Source organism: Lithobates pipiens, unplaced genomic scaffold (genome assembly GCF_037356315.1).
Source record: "Lithobates pipiens isolate NorthernLeopardFrog02 unplaced genomic scaffold, aLitPip1_a1.2 Scaffold_25, whole genome shotgun sequence".
NCBI lineage: Eukaryota > Metazoa > Chordata > Amphibia > Anura > Ranidae > Lithobates > Lithobates pipiens.
Genome location: NW_027507787.1, coordinates 14,723,085 through 14,745,193, shown reverse-complemented (window position 1 = coordinate 14,745,193; position 22,109 = coordinate 14,723,085). Strand labels below are relative to the sequence as shown.

The window sequence follows — 22,109 nt, the reverse complement described above, 5'->3', positions numbered from 1 at the left end:
CAGACTTAGTCCGTTCATGTGTGGGCAAGTCCGTTCGTTTGGAATGTCCGTCGGAACTCAGCCGAAAGTTAGTCGGGAAGACCGCCGGACCTAGTCTGCCGGAAAGTCTGGTTGTGTGGACGCGGCATAATTCTGACCACTTTACCAAGCAGGCAATCCTCACAGCATTTTGAGTATGTCAGCTTACAGGAGGACATGGGTAGTCAGGACCCATCCTTCCCCTGTGATGAGGTGTTGGAAGGACAGAGTCCCTTTAAAGACAGAGTTGTCTGTGCTTTGTTGTATTGCTATATACCTAAAATTGTACTCCTTTTATGCTGAATCGGTATTTCTGGTTGTCTTCACCCCCTGTTATTTGTGTAATAGTCTTTGTCTTTCATTTAGTCAATAAAAATTGATTTTTTTAGATGAAAGTCTAGCTAAAAAAATCCACAGAAATTAAGTTTCTTTGAGTCTTATTTTTATATACAGTTGTGCTCATAAGTTTACATACCCAGGCAGAAATTATGATTTCTTGGCCATTTTTTCAGAACATATGAATGATAACCCAAAACCTTTCTTTCACTCATGGTTAGTGTTTGGCTGAAGCCATTTATTATTAATCAACTGGGTTTACTCTTATTAAATCATAATCACAACATAAACTACCTAAAATGACCCTGATCAAAAGTTTACATACGCTGGTGATTTTGACACAAAGGGGTTTGAATGGCTATTAAAGGTAACCACCCTCACCTGTGATCTGTTTGTTTGTAGTTAGTGTGTGTGTATAAAAGGTCAGTGAGTTTCTGGACTGCTGAAAGACTTGCATCTTTCATCCAATGCTGCACTAACATTTCTGGATTCTGAGTCATGGGGAAAGCAAAAGAGTCAAAGGATCTGTGGGAAAAGGTAGCTAAACTGTATAAAACAGGAAAGGGATATAAAATATCCAAGGAATTGAGAATGCCAATCAGCAATGTTCAAACTCTAATCATGAAGTGGAAAATTAGTGGTTCTGTTGAAACCAAACCACGGTCGGGTAGACCAACTAAAATGTCAGCCACAACTGCCAGGTAAATTGTTTGGGATGCAAAGAAAATCCCACAAATAACTTCAACATGAAATACAGGACTCTCTGAAAACATGAGGTATGGCTGTTTTAAGATGCACAATAAGGATGCACTTGATAAAAAGATGGGCTGCATGGTCGATTCACCAGAAGAAAGCCATTACTAAACAAATGCCACAAAGTATCCCTCTTACAATACGCCAAACAGCACAGAAACAAGCCTCAAACCTTCTGGCACAAAGTCATTTGGAGTGAAGAGACCAAAATTTAGCTTTTTGGACACAACTATAAATGCTTCCTTTGGAGAGAAGTCAACATGGCCTATGATGAAATATACACCATTCCTACTGTGAAGCATGAAGATAGATTGCTGATGTTTTGGGGATGTGTGAGCTACAAAGGTACGGGAAATTGGGTAGCAAGAAAAATTGATAGCAAGATGAATGCAGTATATTATCAAAAAATACGGAGGAACATTTGCATTCATCAGCCAGGAATCTGCACATGGGACGTACTTGGACATTCCAACATGACAATAATCCAAGGCCAAGTTCACCTGTCATTGGCTACAGCAGAATAAAGTGAAGGTTCTGGAGTGGCCATCTCAGTCTCCTGACCTTAATATCATTGAGCCACTCTGGGGAGATCTCAAATGTGCAGTTAATGCAAGACAGTCCAAGAATTTACAGGCACTGGTGGCTTTTTGCCAATAGGAATGGGCAGCTTTACCATCTGAGAAGAGCCTCATCCACAAATACCACAAAAGACTTTAAGCTGCCATTGATGTTAAAAGGGGCAATACACGGTATAAAGAACTAAGATATGTAAACTTTTGATCAGGGTCATTTGGGTAGTTTCTGTTACCAGGGCTGCTGATAGAAATCATGGGGCCCCATACAGCCTACTTGATGGGGCCCCTTTAGCCCCACCCCTGGCTCCGCTCCAGACCCTGCTTTCGTATACGCAGTAGGAAACCGGTTAGTTACAATGGTGGTGCCTGCACCTGATCCGATGGACGGATGGATCGGCCTCGGGGTGCCGACATCACAGGCTCCCTGGACAGGTAAGTGTCCTTATTAAAAGTCAGAAGCTACAGCGTTTGTAGCTGACAACTTTAAAAAATAAATTGCAGCTGGAACTCCACTTTAAGATTCATTGAAAGGGCTGAGATGGATGTGAAGGGGTTAATGATGTCAAGAGTTGCCTATGTCTTACTTTGTAAACGTACACTGTTTATTCATATGCATTATATTAGAGCATGCAGCATAGTCAATATAACTGCCAGAAGATACAGTATGTAGGCTCACACAAGTGTTTTGCTACATGACGGGGTCTCTCAAAAAAATCATCATTTACTTAGGACTCCTCCTCCATGCCACAATGCTGAAGTACAGTTAAAAAAAAAAACACATAAACCTGTGGTCAAAACAAATTAGTTTGCTTAAAAAAAAATGTATTAAACCTACAGCTTATGTGCTCTTCCACCCCTGATAAATCTGGTTCCTTCTGCTCTCTGTCAGCTGCTTCTCCCTGCCGCCGCTGCTGCCTATCTCTTTCTTGGCTGCTGAGTGTGGAGCTGAGCGAAGGAGGATCATTCAGCCAGGGAAGGTGATAGGTAGCCGGGACTTCACCTATCAGCAGCCAGAAAACATGCAGATTGGGCAACGGGCACGGAATAGACATGCGCCCGCAATTAAAGAAAATGGTGGTATTGTCTTGTATTTGTAACATATCTTTTCCTTTTTCGTTACACTCCCGCTTGTTTTTTTGTTTTGTTTTTAAATCCAATAAAATTTAAATAAAAAAAATAAAAAATGAATTAAATGATTAATTCATTAATTGAATTAAGTGATTAACCGCTTCCCGACCGGCGCACGATGATGTAAGTCAGCAGAATGGCACAGGCAGACAAATTGACGTAAAGATACGTCCATTTAAAATTGCTCGCACGTGCCGGTCAGGACCCCCGTGAGTCCGACCGCGGGCCCCGCAGACTCGATCACCGAGGGTATACCCACAATCGTCTCACAGGGAGTGAGAACAGGGATATGCCGGTGTAAACAGCATCTCCCTGTTCTGCCTAGCAAGAAGTGACACTGATCTCTACTCCCTGTGATTGGAGCAGAGATCAGTGTTCTGTAAATCACAGCCACGCCCCCCACAGTTATAAACACGCCCCTAGGACACACTTAACCCCTACACTGCCCCCTCCTGGTTAACCCCTTCACTGCCAGTGTCATTTACACAGGAATCAGTGCGTTTGTATAGCACTGATTGCAGTATAAATGACAATGGTCCGAAAAATGTGTCAAAAATGTCTGATGTGTCTGCCATAATGTCACAGTCACAATAAAAATCGCTGATCGCCGCCATTACTAGTAAAAAACAAAATTATTAATAAAAATGCCATAAAACTATCCCCTATTTTGTAAACGCTATAACTTTTGCGCCAACCAGTCAATAATCGCTTATTGCGATTTTTTTTTACCAAAAATATGTAGAAGAATATGTATCGGCCTAAACTGAGGAAAAAAAATGTTTTTTTTATATATTTTTTGGGGATATTTATTATAGCAAAAAGTAAAACATAATGCGTTTTTTTCAAAATTGTTGCTGTTTTTTTGTTTATAACGCAAAAAATAAAAGCCGCAGAGGTGATCAAATACCACCAAAAGAAAGCTCTATTTGTGGGGAAAAAAGGACATCAATGTTTGGGAGCCACGTTGCACGACCGCGCAATTGTCAGTTAAAGCGACACAGTGCTGAATCGCAAAAAGTGCTCTGGTCTTAAGCCAACAAAATGGTCCGGGGCTTAAGTGGTTATGGAATGAGTAAATGTGTGTGTGTGTGATTAAGGATGAGCTTCGTGTTCGAGTCGAACATACGTTCGACTCGAACATCGGCTGTTCGCCCGTTCGCAAACTTTCCGAACTTTATGGGCCGTTCGCGCCAAATTCGTGTAGCGCTCACGGCCCCCAATGCACTGCGATGGCGCAGTGCATTGCTGGCTCACAATTGGCCAAGCATGCACTGTGACCCCGCATGCTTGGCCAATCACAGCGCCGACAGCGAGGAGAGCCATGATTGGCCACAGGCAGGATGCCTGTGGCCAATCATAGCTCAGGCTGTGTAGTACACACCCCACACTATATAAGGCCGCCAGCACGGCGGCCTTGTGTAGTGTGTTGGCATCTGTAGCAGTTAGTGGGTGTTCTGTGTACCTTCAACACAGTATACACTGATCGTTATCGGCCGATTTTTCGTTCTTGCTCTTCTGTAGTGGTTGTTGTCTGCGTGCCCTGACCGCAGTATACACCGCTATATTCACCTATATATCTAGTGATATATCTATCTTTTATAATAGAGCTTGCAGTCAGTGTTAGGAGATTGTGCGTGCTGTCTGCGTGCTCTGAACCCAGTATACACCGCTATATCCACCTATATAGCTAACTATCTTGCTCGTTTTAAATAGAGCTGTCAGTCAGTGTTAGGAGATTGTGCGTGCTGTCTGCGTGCTCTGAACGCAGTATACACCGCTATATCCACCTATATAGCTAAATATCTTGCTCGTTTTAAATAGAGCTTTCAGTCAGTGTTAGGAGATTGTGCGTGCTGTCTGCGTGCTCTGAACGCAGTATACACCGCTATATCCACCTATATAGCTAAATATCTTGCTCGTTTTAAATAGAGCTTTCAGTCAGTGTTAGGAGGTTGTGCGTGCTGTCTGCGTGCTCTGAACGCAGTATACACCGCTATATCCACCTATATAGCTAAATATCTTGCTCGTTTTAAATAGAGCTTTCAGTCAGTGTTAGGAGCTTGTGCGTGCTGTCTGTGTGCTCTGAACGCAGTATACACCGCAATATCCACCTATATAGCTAACTATCTTGCTCGTTTTAAATAGAGCTTGCAGTCAGCGGTAGGAGATTGTGCGTGCTGTCTGCGTGCTCTGAAAAAGACGGACGGCAAAACAAATTATACAGGGGTGATAACCCTTCCCTATGTTTTCCAAAAAGCTTAAAAATTGTTTTTTTGACTGGAGCTACACTTTAAAAATGTACCAGTTGAAAATTACAAACAGATTCAACTCAACACAACAAACCTACACAGTCCCTGTCTTGTTTGCACCGCCTGTATACTGCTGTTCTGAGTATATAGGGCCTGGGGGCCACACATATTTCCTTTTTTTAATATGGGTACGGGGTTCCCCTTAATATGCGTACAAGACCCAAAGGGGCTGGTAATGGGCAGGGAGGGCTACCCATGCCATTTTTCTCAATGATTTTCAACCATATTGCAGGAACCAGATATAACATTAAAACCGCAAGCAGTTTTAAATTACGTTATTTACGTTAAATGTCATTTTGTGCAGGGACTGTTCTAAACACGGGAAACACGTGGCACTTCACAGGCATACTACAGAAACCCCCCAGGCACGATATTTAAAGGAATATTTCACTTTTTTTTTCACTTTAATCGTCATTAAAATCAGTGCTCCCTCCAAAATGACTGTTTTTTAAAAAAAAATTTGCATTGACCCATGTCCCCTGGGGCAGGAGCCAGGTCCCCAAACCCTTTTTAGGACAGTATCTTGCATATTAGCCATTAAAATTAGTACTTTTAATTTAGAACGTTCGAGTCCCATAGACTTCAATGGGGTTCTAACGTTCGTACGAATTTGGGGTCTGTTCGAAAGTTCTGGTGCGAACCGAACCGGGGGGTGTTCGGCTCATCCCTATGTGTGATAAAGATTTATGTTATCCCTGAAAGGGACTACCATGAATATGAATGGGTATAAACCCAAAAAAACACAAATTAAAACTAAAAATGAATAACTTGATTCACTCCAGGTAAGAGTGCTCAAAAATCAAACAAACAAAAACCAGAGTTACCCACCTGTTGCTTAATGTGTTGGAGATGTTGGACAAGTTAGGTGGTCTGCTGGCCAACGTCATGCTATACATTTAGATTTCTACAGATTTCTGTTAGCGAGGGAAAGAATGACCCCCCATAAGAATTAACAGATTCCTGCCTTGGACTCTGATGCAGACCCTGGAGGCGCTGACAAAAGCACCTTTCGAACCAGCACTAGAAATTTCAGTTACATTTTTGACGCTTAAATTATCCTTTTTACTTGCCATCACTACAGCCCTGCAGTAAAATTCAAAAGTCAATTAAGGAGCCTTTTTTGGAGGACAGAGTGGTTCTGTGGCAAAACCCCCTGTATCTCCTCAAGGTCGCCTCCCAATTTCAAAGATCACAAGAGATTATTTTGCCCTCTTTTTGTGAAAACCCGAAAAATGAAAGAGAAGTAAAATTCTGTTTACTAGATGTCAGAAGGTGTTTACTGACATGCCTAGATAGGGTGAAAGACTTCAGGAAAGGTCTTACAAGCTTTACACTTACGCCTCATACACAGGATCGGACTTTGTACAAACTTTCCTGTGGATTTTTGTACAAAGGACGTGGGCCGTGAACTTGTATTGCATACACACGGCAGGACTTTTTCAGTCAACTTTCACCAAATCACGTGTTTTTTCTGCTCTTTACCGCCACCTTTGGTCAACTTCTGTATTGTTGTCTGATCTTTTGCATTGGTTCTGAGCATGTGTGTTTGCACTTTGTACAAAAGTCCTATGGTTTTCTGTACACACGACCGGACTTTGCTCCATCTGACTTTTCTTGCCAGAAAGTTTGTCCATTCGCACAGCCCACAAAAGTCAGATGAAAACCGAAAAAGTTTGTCCGATGGAGCGTACACACGGTCGGATGTTGCCTTAAAACAGCTAATTTGCATGTTTGTTGTCAAAAAGTCCGATTGTGTGTATGGGCCTTTACTGGTAACTGCTTTTCTAGAAAATCTTCCAGGAAAGCAGGCCTACTTCCCACCCCTCTAATATAATTACTACGGGAAAAGTTTCCATCTCGCACCCGGATAACCTATTACTTTGGCCGAACTGAGGTGCAGGGGGAAGGGAGGGGTCTTTCAACCTCATGTGTTGATTGTGTTTCCTTTCAGATGGACCAGTCATCTCACAGGTGTGCTGTCCTGGAAGATTTACTAGAAAAGCAGTTACCAGTAAGTGTAACTGGTAATTTTTTTTAATTTCTTCAGTTACTTCCTGGCTTCTTGCCTATGCAAATGATGTCATACATTCCAGGAGTCTTTAGGAGGCAAGGATTCAACAACGGTTACTTTTTAAGTAACCCAGGAGTCTTTAGGAGGCGAGAGTAGGGGGGGGGGTTCTCAGCTAAGCACAGTCCCCTGCACATGCTTGAGCTAAGGGCAGTTGGATTTCAGGAAGTAAATGCTATGTAAATAATTTGCCCTTACTCAAGATGACCACGACCAGAAATGCTAGGGGGTTGTTTTTCAAAGTGATTTCTCAACAAAATAAAACATAGAAACATGGATGGATGCAGGAGTTTGCTTCTTTTTTTTTTTCCTTTTTTTATGAAAAAATTATTAAATAGTGTTTTTGGCTTGTGGTGCTCAGATGCACTGAAGATCTGCTTTAACTGCTTGCTGACCAGTGCACAACGTTATATATGTCGGCACAATGGCATGGCTGCGCAAATGGGCGTACAGGTACGTCCCCTGTAAGACGCGACATTGTGGGCACGCACCCGCCGCATGCTCCGTGAATGTGCCTGTGGGGTCCGCAGACTCGATGTCCACCGGTGTCCCACGATCATATCACACTGTGGCAGAACGGGGAGATGTCAATGTAAACAAGGCATTTCCCCTTTCTGCCTAGTGACATGACAGAGATCTACTGCTCACTGTCATCGGGAGCAGTGATCGTTGTCATGTCCTAGGTAGCCCATCCCCCCCACAGTTAGAATCACTCCCTAGGATACACTTAACACCTTGATCGCCCCTTAGTATTTAACCTCTTCCCCGCCAGTGTTATTGATAATAATCGCAGATTGCCGTCATTACTAATTTAAAAAAATTTTTTTTTAAATGCCATAAATCTATCCCCTATTTTGTAGATGCTATAACTTTAGCGCAAACCAAAATATGTAGAAAACGACATATTGGCCAAAACTGAGGGAAAAATTAGCTTTTTTATATATTTTTGGGTATATTTATTATAGCAAAAATGAAAAAATATTTTTTTTTCAAAATTGATGCTATTTTTTTGTTTATAGCACAGAAAATAAAAACCGCAGAGGTGAACAAATACCAACAAAAGAAAGCTCTATTTGTGGGGAAAAAAAGATGTAAATTTTCCTTGAGTGCAATGCCGCATGATTGCGAAATTGTCAGTTAAAGCGACACAGTGCTGTATTGCAAAAAGTGCTCTGGTCGAAAAGGGGTTAAATTCTTCCGGGGCTGAAGTGGTTAAGGAAACACAGTTCAGGTAAGACTCATCCTTTCTGAAAAGTCAGTTCAGTCTTCTATCACATGATTGATGTAACAGTCACATATTTATTGTCTATAATTGTGCCGTTCTACCCTGCAATTGTAGAAATTCCTTTTGTAATTTTCTTTCGTGAATAACCCACACTATACAGCACACAGATAATACTGCTGTGAAATGTTCTGCTGTGTGCACAGAATACAAGGACATGCTTTGTGAATTAATGCTGTTCATCAGGCTATAGAGTTTGGAGTCTCAAGTGCAGGTTTAAATATAACAACAGTCATTAAATCTAAGTGGCTGGTTCCTTTGCCTTTCATTGACTTTTACTGGTAAAACTGTTAATGTCTAAGAATCAGTTACTGATTGCATTTTTCTTCTTGACATCTGTGGAAAATAGTACAGAAATTAAAGTAAAATTACACATTAGTACACTAGGGGGTCTTTTTATTATTATTTTTTTTAATTGTACGAATGTAAAATCATTTGCACAGCCACAGCGAAAAATCACCTGACGGACTCCATGGCAGCCTACGTGTGGTTTTACCCCGCTTCCTCTCCAATGCTATAGGACCCAATTCCAATGCTATAGGACCTCATTCCCATAAGTTGGAATTCACTGCCACTGACTGTGTTCCTTTTTTGTCCTCCTCTTTGGACCAATACAGGGTGTGCTTACTTGATGTCCAGTCCAGATGAATAAGTGTGAAAGAGCCCAGGGCTCAAAATAAATCTCAGAATAAACTGCAAAATAGTATACATGTAGCACCCTCTACGTTCTGGTAGGTGCTAGATTAGTATTTTCTAGTTGCAGGGCTGAGACAGGTAAATTTAGCCAGGCCTGTGTTTTCATTCCAGGCCTGGTTGTTTTGATGTGGGAATGGGAATGTCAGTACAGTGGGGGGCACCTACACTTTGGCTCAGAGATCTTCTCCTGCTTTCAGTGGAACTGTTCTGGAAGGGGGGCTGGACTTGAAACCTGAGTGGCAGGCAGTTTATGTGGGGAGCTCTGACCAATCATTGATTTGCATTGGCAGGGGGCAGGCTTCCCATATAAGCTGGGGTCACATGCTTCCAGGGAGGAGTTCTGGAGTACAGGAAAGACAGCATGGTGTGATGAGGTGTTATACAGCTGCCCTTTATGGGCTAAGAAAGAGGTGGTCCTGGGGGGGTCAGAGAGAGCGGACCTGACCCATAGTAGGCTGACATGGGGAGGATCCAGGAAAGGCAAATTACAGTAAGTATGGATAACAATTTTCCTTAATATATCTTGTACATTTACATCAGTTCCTGCCCTCAAGCAGCTTAGAACCATCAATTTATGCAGCACTGTATATATATTGTGCTGATAAGGCTCTTTCTTGAGGAATTTCTGGTGAGTTTAACCCCCTGTGGGAGTGTGGAGCACCGTGTGGAGGAATTAGTGTGAAGTGCACCTATTTTTCTACCATTTCTCACTGGAATCACTCACTGCGGCCCCCTTTGCTTTGGACTTATTCACTTCCTTAAATCTTCTGTTGCATTCAGAGCACTGGAATTGTTGGACTGATTATTTGAGTCTGATCGATTTATTCACATGTTATGTCTTAATATAGAAAAAGTTATTGTGTTGATGACACAGAACTGATAGAAGCGCTGCTTGGATTATTATTGTTTTCATCATTTACCTCTGTAAAGTGTGAATTATTAATAATCAATTTGTTCATGTTTATGTATATTTTTTAAGTAGCTGCTGTCTCAGGTGTAAACCTGTCCATTTGTCTATTATTATTTTTTCCTTTTTCTTTTTACATTGAGCTTTTAAACCATTTAGCGCCGAGGTGAGAGAATTAGTGGGAGCGCGTTTGTGTTTTAAAATTATTTTTTTCTCTCTTATTGTTTATATATATATATATATATATATATATATATATATATATATATATATATATATATATATATATATATATATATATATATATATATATATATATATATATATATATATATATATATATATAAAATATATATTGTACATTAGTCCCTACCCTCAAGCAGCTTCGCACCATCAATTTACACAACCCTACATATATAGGCCCCTAACTGACATTCATAAATACTAGGGCCAATTTAGACAGGAGCCAATTAGCCTATCCACCAGTCTTTGGTGTGTGGGATGTAGTGATGTCCAGTTCATGAACGAATCGTTCTTTTGAATCGGTTCTTTTTAGTGAACTGGATGAATCGATTCTTTTCAGTGAACTGATTCGTTTGAAACAGTTCACTCTGCACTCAGTACATAGCAGAGCAGCAGAGCTGGCAGTGATAATTTGATCCTAGAGTGAGAGAGCTCGGCCCCTCCCTGCAACCAATCAGCTGACTCAAAGCACAGTGATACTCAGGAACTGGATACAAACTTAAAACAAGAGTCAGGAATACACAGTACACCGAGTTAAAGAATCGTACAAGTTACCGAGTTAAAGAATCGTACAAGTTACCGAGTTAAAGAATCGTACAAGTTACCGAGTTAAAGAATCGTACAAGTTACCGAGTTAAAAAATCATATCCGTTTTTAGAACACAGAACACTGAAAGAACCACGAGTCATCACCAGTAAAACAATACACTAAACCAATGAGATACCTGCGACTTGAGACTGCAAAGTCACATGACAAGTCACACCCCATGATTTCCAACCAGTTCAGTTCATATCTGTGCGACTTCAAAGTAGTTTTTGTACTACTTTTGTCTGACTTTGATGCGACTTGTGGCAGAGACCTCAAGATTACACAGACATTGCTTCAAGTCATGGCAAAAGCACTTGACTTTCAAGTCGCACAAGTGTGAAAATAGCCTTAACGATTGGATTTTACTACCAGGGGTACTTCGCCCATGGTAGTGGTAGTAAAATCTGATCATCATTCCTGCGCATGCGCTGTAAAGACTATGGGAAAATCTGATGGCTAGCAATGTTAACTGGGAAGTTGGCCCATCAGAATGCAGTTCACATGCACAAAAACCCACTTTTCATTTAGGCTCCATTTCCACTTGTGCAACTTGTCCTGCGACTTTGTACTCTATGATTTCCAATGAGTATTATTCGTATCTGTGCGACTTCAAAGTAGTCCCTGCACTACTTTGGTCCCACTTTGATGCAACTTGAGATCCATAGACCTCCGGAATACACAGGCATTGCTTTAAAGTCGCATCAAAATTGCGGCAGAATTGTGCAACTTTCAGGCTGCGTTAGCCTGAAAAGCCAGAAAGTTGCATTGATTCTGCCACGACTTGAAGCCATGCCTGTGTATTCTGGAGGTTTATGGACCTCAAGTCACATTACAATGGGACCAAAGTAGTGCAGGGACTACTCTGAAGTCGCTGTGACTTGAAGTCGCACAGATATGAACGGTACTCATTGGAAATCGGGTACTTCTTGTCATGCAACTTTGCAGTCCCAAGTCGCAGGACAAGTTGCACAAGTGGAAACAGAGCCTAAATGAAAAGCGGGGTTTGTGTGCATGTGAACTGCATTCTGGGGCAACTTCACAGGTAACATTGCTATCCATCAAATTTGCAGAAACCTAGGCTCAGGGCCGGTTCACACTGCAGCATAGTGCAAAATCGCATGCGATTTGCACTGCAGTGCAAATCACAGGCGATGTCCGTGCAATGCGATTTCAGCCATACAGATAGTATGGTTGAAATCGTATCGCATTCGGACTAAACTCGCCCAGGACCCTTTTTTTGGTCCGCACCAGAATCGGATCGCATAGCACTCATGTGATCCGATTCATGTCCAAACTGACACTTCGCAGTGCGACATGCGAACTGAAATGGGGGTGCCATTAACATTGTGTGACACTCCCCAGCAGTTTGCATATGTCGTTGTGAACTGTCGTGCGAGTTGGGTGCGATGCAGGAACCCGTCGTGGAATCGCAGGGTTCCCGCATCGCACAAGTGTGAACCCAGCCTAACACAGCTGTTTGTGTATCACCAAAATGCATGACACTGCGCTAATCTGACAACAATGGAATAATTGTCAATTGACAACAATTGTGCTCTGCGCCGATGAACTAAATCAAAGTAAACATTACCAGGACCTGCCAACCTTCTGTGTGAATCAGTTTTCTGATTCTACTCATTTAAGAAGGTTGAATCAGAGCTTTGGTTCACTTGCTTGTCAGTAGACTCAGCAAGTGAACCGAAGAACCGAAGAATCGATTCATTGAATCGGTTCATTTCAGTGAGCAGTTCGAAATGAACCGATTCATTTTAAAGATCCGAACTTCCCATCACTAGTGGGATGCAACCCATGCAGGCATAGGGAGAACATGCAAGCTCTATGCAGGGAGTGCCATGGTTAGAATTTGAACCAACAATCCTAGTGCTGTTGAGTGGAAGCGCTAACCACTTAGCCACTGTGCTGCCTCATCTCTTTGACACTCTGCTTACTCTTTCTAATAGTAGCACAGGGGTGTTCTGGTTAGCATCCCTGCTTTGCAGTGCTAAGGTCCTTGGTTTGAATCTTTAACAGGTTACAATTGTGTAGGTTTCCTCACACATCAATCAGCATCCATTTAACTGAAAGGGATATCTGAATTCATATTGGAATACTTATTGCCAATAAAAATACAAGTTAATTTCACCACCCATTATGTTTATCCAGGTCTACCATTTGAACCAATAAAGTACAGTCTTGTCTGTCTGAAAGGAAACTGATTTTTTTCTGCTGCTGTTTTGATTTACTTGCAGGTCTCCTTCTCCCTTGTGACTGGATATACAGTGAATGGGGAAGCAAATCACTGGTGAGGTTACAGGTATTTATATAATAGTGCCATCCATTTACATATATATTGACTGTCCTCAAGGGGCTAACAGTCTAAGGTCCCTAAATTCCCATACATAATTTACTAGAGCCAATTTACCTACCAGCGTGTCTTTGGAACATAGGAGGAAACTCATGCAGACATAGGGAGAACATACAAACTCCATGCAGCTAGTGCTGTGGTTGGGATTTGAACCAACAATGCTAGTGCTGTTAGGTGGAAGTGCTAATCACTCAGCCACTGTGTTGGCCAATTGCTTTGACACTCTGCTTACTCTTTCTATTAGTAGCACAGGGGTGTTGTGGTTAGCATCCCTGCCTTGCAATGCTAAGGTCCTTGGTTTGGATCTTGACCAGGTTACAATTGTGTGGGTTTCCTCCCACATCAATCAGCATCCATTTACCTGAAAGGGATATCTGAATTGATATTAGAATACTTATTGCCAATCAAAATAAAAGCACATTGCTCCACCCATTATGGTCACCCAGGCCTACCATTTGAACAGCTCTGCCAACGCAACGCAGTCCTGCCTGGCAGCTGTAGGGACCTGATTTTTTTTCTGCGCCCCCCCCCGTGACTGGTTGTATTTTCCATCTGCAGCATAGTAGTGTACTGGTTTATATAGAAGACGTAAAGTGCTGTAGAAAGTGATCGATTTCAGATTACTCCAATCCAATCAGCAGCAATCCGTGGAGTGTCACACGTTTCCCCAGCTTCTTGCCTCCAAAGGAGACCCCTAAGGTCAGAATGAGCCTGTAATCTGAAGGCAATGGTAAGCCAACAGTCGATCGATCTCCTCCAATCGTCACAGCACACGACGGATCTCTAGTGGGGAACTTCAAACTCAGCAGATGAGGTAAAGGTATGTGAAGAAGAAAAGCATCTCCATTGTGCAGTAGTTTAAAACAAATTTAATAGGTAAAAAAATATATATGCTTACATCAAAAGTATAGGTAAAACAGCACTGAACACAGTACTTCCTGATCTTTGCCGTGACAGCTGACACCTGACTCCTCCCTGATGCGTTGCGTCACTGCTCACGTGACTTCATCAAAGGGTGATGGAGTCAGGTGACAGGTGTCTTTATATAAAGTCCATAATAAGGGCAAGGGAAATAATAAAATCAATCTATCAAAAAACAAATAAGAAATATGTCTCATACAACTGGGATGTGATCCTTAATAGATAAATCAATTGAAATAAAAAAAATGAAGCAATGAGTAAATATAAAAATAAATAAATTCAAATGAAATAAATATATATAAAGTCCACATAGAACAGCGCCATCTATTGGTGACTGATCAGATAAACCCAAGAAGTAGGAAAGTAACCCACACAGGACATCTAGTAATTACTAGGTAAAATTACAATCCTAGAAAAAGAAAAACTGACAGCTAAATTCCCTTAAAATGCACATGATGTAAAAGGCTAATGATTGGGATAGAAAAGGGCACATAATAAAAGCAATAAATACTCCAATAAAAAGCAAGAAAGAAATAAGGAGTCAACAGGAAGAAAACCAGGCTGATCGCCATAATCAGTTCAACCACAAAAAGGAGAGAAAGGTAGGAAAATCCAAGGATAAACAACAGGCTAATAATTTGAAATAAAGCAGTTGAGATTGAATTCAACGTTATGGCCTAAAGGAGTTAATGTACGTATTTCATGTATCCATTTGGATCAAAGTTGGCTAATTTTAATCACCTTACTGTCTCCTCTCCAATGAGGTTTATATTTCTCTATGCCACATACCAGCAGGGACGAGGGGTCTTTATTGTGGAACTTGGGTAATGTATAAAATTACTCGGATTCTACATGTGTTTGGTAAGAGATATTTTTTTCTTCTTTTTTATTAAGTAAACCTTTTCGGACTCCTTTCTGTATCACTCTGGCGAGTTCTTCCTTATATTTCATAGTAGGATTACTAGGCAGCTTCTGGTAGGTTTTCTCAACTGCCTATTCAATTCCTCTTTATAGGCTTCCTTAGATTGAATGACTATGGTGCCTCCTTTGTCCGTCTGCCGTATTACAATCTCTTTTCTTGCTTCCAATTTTTTTATCCCACTTTTTATATCTCCTGGGTCATAGGCCTTTTTTTTTATTTTCAAATCCTCAAGGTCCTTCAGGATCATTTTTTTGAAGACTTCAATATTTCCATCTTTACCCGGAGGGGGGTTGAAGAGAGATTTGTTACGAAGATTGCTAAAAAGAATACCATTAGTGTCAGGGACATTCTTTCCCTTCCCACCTCCTGGGTTACTTAGCATATATTTATTTATATGTAGATTTCTAGTAAATTTATTAATGTCCACATATGTATTACATTTATTAAGATTCTTTTTGGGAGCAAATTTTATTCCCTTATCCAAAACTTTTATTTCATCCTTTAATTAAACTCCACTAATATTTATGATCCCCCTCATCTACTATTCTCTTTTTCGTTTGTTTTTTGACCCCTGCTCGGCATCCTCTTCTAGTTTTTCATTTATTCCTGTTCTTTTCTCTATTGATCTCCTTGGGGTTCTTCTCTGACGATCCTCTCTCTCGATCCTGCAATGGTTCTGGGTTGCTCTCCTCCCCTCTTTTCATATTTCTTCCCTATTTTGGATCTGGGGTACGTCTGATCTCCCTCCTTCAATGTGGTACAGGCCTACAAAGTCCAACACTTGGTGGCACAATGATAGCCGGAACAGGTAGGAGTGATCCGCACGAACCCAAAGCAAAAGCTGCTTTTGCCCCCCCCCCCCCCCTCCAGCAAGTCGTGTCATCCCTACCCATTGGGTCCCAAAATAATTTACTGTCTATAGGAAGTTGTCCCTGAAGTTTGCAGAGTCAAGTGGGCATCCCATAACCTCCCATCCCCATCCAAGTTGTTAACCCACTAAGGCCTCATGTATACTGCTGCTGGTAAACGGACGTTCAGAGACAGTTGGATGCTTTTTTCAGCTGCCCCTGGACTCATTCAATGTTATCTTATGTGTACATGTATACAAGTACGTTTAATGTAATTTTTAGACAGTTGCGTTTAGAGGCTTTTCTTTGAAGGTGAAAAAATTAGTTCAGACACCGACATTTCCGACGCTAAATGCTAAATGCGGTACCACGCTTAGCTGCTTTTTTGTTTAGAAGCATTTTTAAAGGTGCCCTATTTTTTTACATTACAAAATTTAAAAATGATAGCAAATGATTAAAAAACTAAAAAAATTTATTTTTAAAACATGTAATTGCTTGCAGTGCTTCATAGACCGTTTATATACCCCTAACGAGCCCATGATCCAATCCAATATACCACTAGCATTGCTGTTAGCCAATGAAGAATTGGAATTTGACCAATATGTTGTTAAATTTCAACCAGATGACCCCACCATTGAGCTTCACCCCGACTTGATCAAATCATTGATTATTGACCATTGTATCATTGATCATTGCATAGAATTTAATATCTGGCTTTTTTAAATCAATTTTTCCCTCATGTTAAGTTTTCTAGATAGCTTGGACAATGATTCACAAGACTGTCTCTTCTCAGTCCCCCACCCCCCACAACATGACTCTCAGTTTACGTTGGAAACCCTCCACCCTTGAGCAAACTGCATTATTTGTCCCCAACCCACCCCTCTCCCCCAGTCTTTGCTTACCTATGTAAGTTTATCAACTTATGAGCCCAACCATCCCTATAGAGCAAGCCCTCAATGTTGATAATTATTACTGCTGCTCTCTCAGCTGCTCTCTCAGCTGCTTCTGGTCTCACAGAATGGCTGAAATAGTTAAGGCCCCTTTCACACGGGGCGGATCCGTAATGATCCACCCCGAAATGATCCGCTTGCTCAGCGGGGATGGCTCTGTTTATCCCCGCTGAGCCTGGCGGATGATAGAGCGGTCCCTGCACACCTGTCAGCTCTCCGCTCTTCTCTATGGGGATCGGATGAACACGGACCGTTTGTCTGCGTTCATCCAATCCGCTCTGCAGACGGATAGAAAAATCGGATTTTCCTCCGTCTGCAGAATCGGACCATTGCGGAGGCGGACGATATCGGGTGTATGCAGATGTTCATCCGCAGACACCCGCTATCCCATAGGAATGCATGTATGTCCGTATTTCATTGGCAAATGGATGGATGAAATACAGACATACGGTCCATGTGAAAGGGGCCTATATAATACAGTTTTTTGTGCTTTGGGAGGGTTTTATGATGTTATCTTAAATAAACGCTCCTAGACTAAACGCGGCTTGCTAACGTGGCTAAATGGGCGTTTTTAAATGCCAGTTTCAAGCTGTAAAAAAAAATCATTCAGAAGAGGTTACCTCTGCGTCCTGTATACATTAGGCCTAATAAACAACAAAAACAAAGCTACGGACTGTTCCCAGACTCTGTGTAACTGTGAAAATTCGGTGTGCCTGGCTGTGCAGGAGTGGGGGAATCCCTATTCATCTGTAGCTCCTACGTGGGGCGTGCCACATTATTTTTATTATTATTTTGCGCCATTGCTTGCTTGGCACTACTGTATTGCTCCATCTCTCTTCATCTTTCTTTCAGTGATAAGTGAAAGTTTGTAAGGATTTTTTTATCATAAATCATTTAGAATTACCATTTATGAAGAAGCACACATTTTCTAGTCACATTTAAGAACATGTATTTAAACCGTAACAAACAACTGCTCATGTTTCAGATGATCACACTTGCACTGGTATTCCATGTGCTAATGCTGCACTGACTCAGCTTCCCCAGAAATAGCTATGTAACATGTTTCCGTAAGGTGAAGTTTGACGTAAGTCATATCTAATATCAGCACCTTATTCCTGCATAGTGGAAATGTTTTTCCTTCTGTCTTACAAGTACCAGCAACCAGGCTTTTTTTTTATGTGAGCTACTGGAGTAAACTTTCATGTACTGGCTGATTAGGCATAATTTATTAACTTGAATTATATATTTGACATAATCTACGTAGAGTACAGTATAAAACAATACACTTTCATTTGAGCAGAACACATTGTGTAGATGTGAATGTGCTGTGTTGCCAAACAATATACACATATTTTGTTTTGTAAGCATGGGTTCATTAAGGTCTTATTTAAAGTGAATGAGCTTCCTGAAAGCAATGTGATCAGAGGTATAAATAATGTGTAAAGCTGTGTACACATGGGCAGAATATTGTCCATTATCAGCCAGTTCCTGACAGTCCAGGTTTTGCAACTTGTGCTCGGGTTTCTGTCCACCTGAAAACAACATGCCTTCAGTCCGGTCAGGTAAATCTGTCACAGCGCTGTTGGGGAACTCTGTGGGGTATCCTCAGGAATTCCTGTTGGCTGCGCCATGCTGTTCTGTGTGCTCTCTGCTCTGCTGCTGCCCCCTCCCCCCCACCCCACCAAATTTAATGATTTGCTTTGCAGTCATTGGTTGCTCGGACCGCCGGTGTGCTAGCAACCACCGGCTCCCACACACTGCAGTTGCAGCGGCTGCAGAGTCCCTTCTGCCAGTTAAGCGTTAGCCCTTGTACACACGGTCGGACATTCCGATGGACAATGTCCGATAGGACCGTGTTGTCGGATAATCTGACAGTGTGTGGGCTCCATTGGACCGTTGCCGTTGGAGTATCCAATGGACCAAGTTTTCCAGCTGGGCTATAAAATTTTCCGACAACATGATCCGATCTGACTTTGTCCGATCATGTGTAGAGAATTCCGATCGGACAAAGTGCCCCGCATGCTCAGATCAAATTCCTAGACCAAAGCTATTGGCTACTAGCCTGAACGTAGTCCCGTCCTAACGAAATAACGTCATCACGTTAAGTACGATCGGATTTTCTGACAACTTTGTCCGACTGTGTGTATGCAACAGTTTTGGACAAAATCCGTCAGACAAAATCCGACGGATTTGGTTGTCGGAATGTCCGACCGTGTGTACAAGGGCTTAGACAATCTTATAGAAGGGGGCAAGGGATGCTGTTATAAGGGGGTGGTCTCTCTCTAATGGAGGTCTCTAATGAGGGATGCCAACTGCTGATCTAATGCTGAACAACCATTAGATCAGCAGTCAGTACCCCCCATTAGAGAACCTCTTCATATTAGCACTCCCTCCCTTAAAGACCCCTAGCATTAGAGCAGAGTCCTCTTATATCAGCAGTCCCACTTAGAGACCAACAGTTGGTCTCTAAGAGTGTTTTTGCTGATATAATTGGACTCCGCTAAAGTGTTCGGGTTTGTGTTATTACAGCTGTAATCTGTCAGTTGTTTTTTCATTCAGCCACGTGGGTTCAACAACAGCAAAAACAAAACGTGTGTACCTTGCTTAAGCGTTTCTTCCACAGATTCTAAGGGCCTGTTCACATCATTGTGTTATGGTATACAGCAATGCAATACATTGCATGTGCATTTTGCTGAGTTGCCATTCATTTTAAATGTTACCCCAACACACTACCACAATGTATCTGTGTTGCAGTGCTCCGCAATGCATGGTAACATGCTACTATGCATTGCAGTGCACTGTTACAAAAAATGCAGCAGGTACGACTATAGATCCACTGTGGTGCATTTGGCAGTTCATTTGAATGAAATGTGTTCCCGTTTTCTCAAATCTTGCCCAGCCAAGAAGGACACATGCATGGACACCCCCTGGCCACACCCCTAGCCACAGCCTCCTGGGATATATCACACATCCCAGGAGGTTGCAGGACCAGTCTGACAGCACAGGGAGAAGCAGCGCAGCGGGAAGCCTTCTGTGATTCCGAAGTCACCGCCAGCTTCCATATTCAAGATGGTAGCGTCAGAGACCTGCAGCAATAAGGAGAACTGGCTGCATGAAGACAGCACTGGATACCAGACATTGGTAATTACCTGAATTTTTGGAACAAATATTTTTTATTAAAGTTTTTAAAAGAATAACAAAAAGGCATATAAATTGCCCGCACAGGGGCTCAGAGTGGCAATGTAACTCAAGGAAAACATCATATACAGGCCATCAAATGAAAGAAAACATTGGCGGTGGCAATGCGTCAAATCTAGAAAGGTGAGGTGGGGTCCAGGGAAATCCATAGGAGTATTAATGTCAAACCTGGACCGGTTAAAACACTGATAGTGATGCAGATTATATACGCACTCAGAGAGTGCAATGTTACCACAAAAAAGAAGAAGAGAGGCATAAGCCCCAAAAAAGAAGGGAAGAGAAAAAGTTAATATGGAGGAAAAAGGAAAGAGGAAATCAAAGGTAAGTCAACAGAAAGGGAGGAAGGAGAGGATGGCATGGGAGGTATATGGACTCTGATCGTCGGGCGAGTCGGTCACAGGCATCCAATGCTAGCTGGAGTGAGGGAAAGGTGTACTGGAGCCAAGGTTTCCAAATCTTAAAAAATTTTGCTTGAAAATGCTTGACATCTGTTCATTGAGCACGAGAGATGTCATACATTCTCTAACACCCTGAAAAGGGACCATAGGCATCCTCCAGACATGGGCAATTGTCCTCTTGGTGGACAAAAAATAGGTAGGTTGCCAATTTCTGCTAATAAGCATAGAGGCCCAGGATAGGGCAGTGCAGCAGAGGCAATTTATCCTTGTTTTGGATAGGCAGGTGAAACAGGGTGTATAGCAGGCTGGAGAATCTGCTCCAAAACCCTGTCAGTCACGGGCAAGTCCATCAGATGTGTAAAATGTCCCTGTGATGGCCATAGCCCTAAAAACAGTGGTCACTAAGATCAAGGTTGGCATGAGCATCATCTGCAAAAAGGCTTAACTTATATTCGTGGCCCGCTTACGGGATTCCAGTTCATTTCTGGTCCTGATGAAGTGCGAGAACGAGGGGTTCAAGGACTAGGATGAAAAGGGCCAGGGCGAGAGGGCAGCCCTGTCTGGTACCCCTATGAATCGAGGAAAGGGACAGAAAAGTAACCTGCGTATTTGGCTGAGGCCGACAGGACTGAATACAGGGCCTTGATCCATGTCACAAAAGCTTCTCCAAACCCCCAGCGGTCCAACACGAATCGCAAGTAGTCCCATGACAGGGAGTCAAACGCCTTGTAGATGTCTAGAGAAAGGAGAAACCCAGGTATTTTGCAGTGGTTGAGAAGATCAATAATTTCCAAACTTTGTCGTCCGCGGTAATTACCTGAATTTTAAAAGTCAGCAGCTATAGTATTTGTAGCTGAGGACTGTTAATTTTTTTAAAAGACTAAAGTTCTTCTTTAACTTACATTGACCCTACTAAAAGAGTAGAGCATGTGCTCTTTTAAAGGGAATTTTGCACACTAAGGCCGCGTACACACGGGCGGACTGTCTGACGGACTTGGTCCGCTGAAACGTGTTTCAGCGGACAATCCGCTCGTGTGTGGGCTTCAGCTGACTTTTTCAGCGGACAATCTGGCGGACTAAGTCTTTCGGAATTTCCGTAATATTGTCCGTCCAAACTTGGTTTCAGCGGACAGTCCGCTCGTGAGTAGGCTAGTTCGACGGACTAAGTATGGCGCATGCTCAGAAAGGATTTACACGGCCGAAGGTTGCATTGCAGTGTATTGGACGTCGAATTTCTAGTCCCGTCGTACGTGCCGTACACGTCATCGCGCAAGCTTTCAGCGGACTGTCTGTTCGTCGTGTGTGGTCAAGTCCGTTCATTCAAAAGTAGGACGGACTGCCTGTCGGATTGTCTGACGGACTTAGTTGGACGGATAGTCTGCCCGTGTATACGCGTTCTAAGATTTTTACTTGCAAAAACACACACAGAAGGGCGCAAACGCCTAGAGCATTACTGCCGTACAACTTTATTAAATGTTAAAAGTCATTCTTTGTAATTGTTTATTGGGGAGCTTTTGCTTTTTTCAAGCACATCACCATAACCTGTCTGCTAACATGTTGTATTGCTTCCATGACACCATAGTTACTATACACTACATAATTTCCAA

At 42.2% G+C, this 22,109-nt stretch overlaps 1 long non-coding RNA gene across 1 annotated transcript in view; it reads left to right on the top strand.

Moving 5' to 3' along the window:
- The first annotated feature begins 9,510 nt into the window (after window positions 1–9,510).
- The window catches only part of LOC143930120 (uncharacterized), a 91,928-nt gene continuing 79,329 nt past the window's right edge, over window positions 9,511–22,109 (top strand). Inside the window, exons 1-2 of the long non-coding RNA XR_013262716.1 lie at window positions 9,511–9,655; window positions 13,150–13,202. This is a non-coding gene — a long non-coding RNA (uncharacterized LOC143930120). The remainder of the gene's footprint in view (window positions 9,656–13,149; window positions 13,203–22,109) is intronic.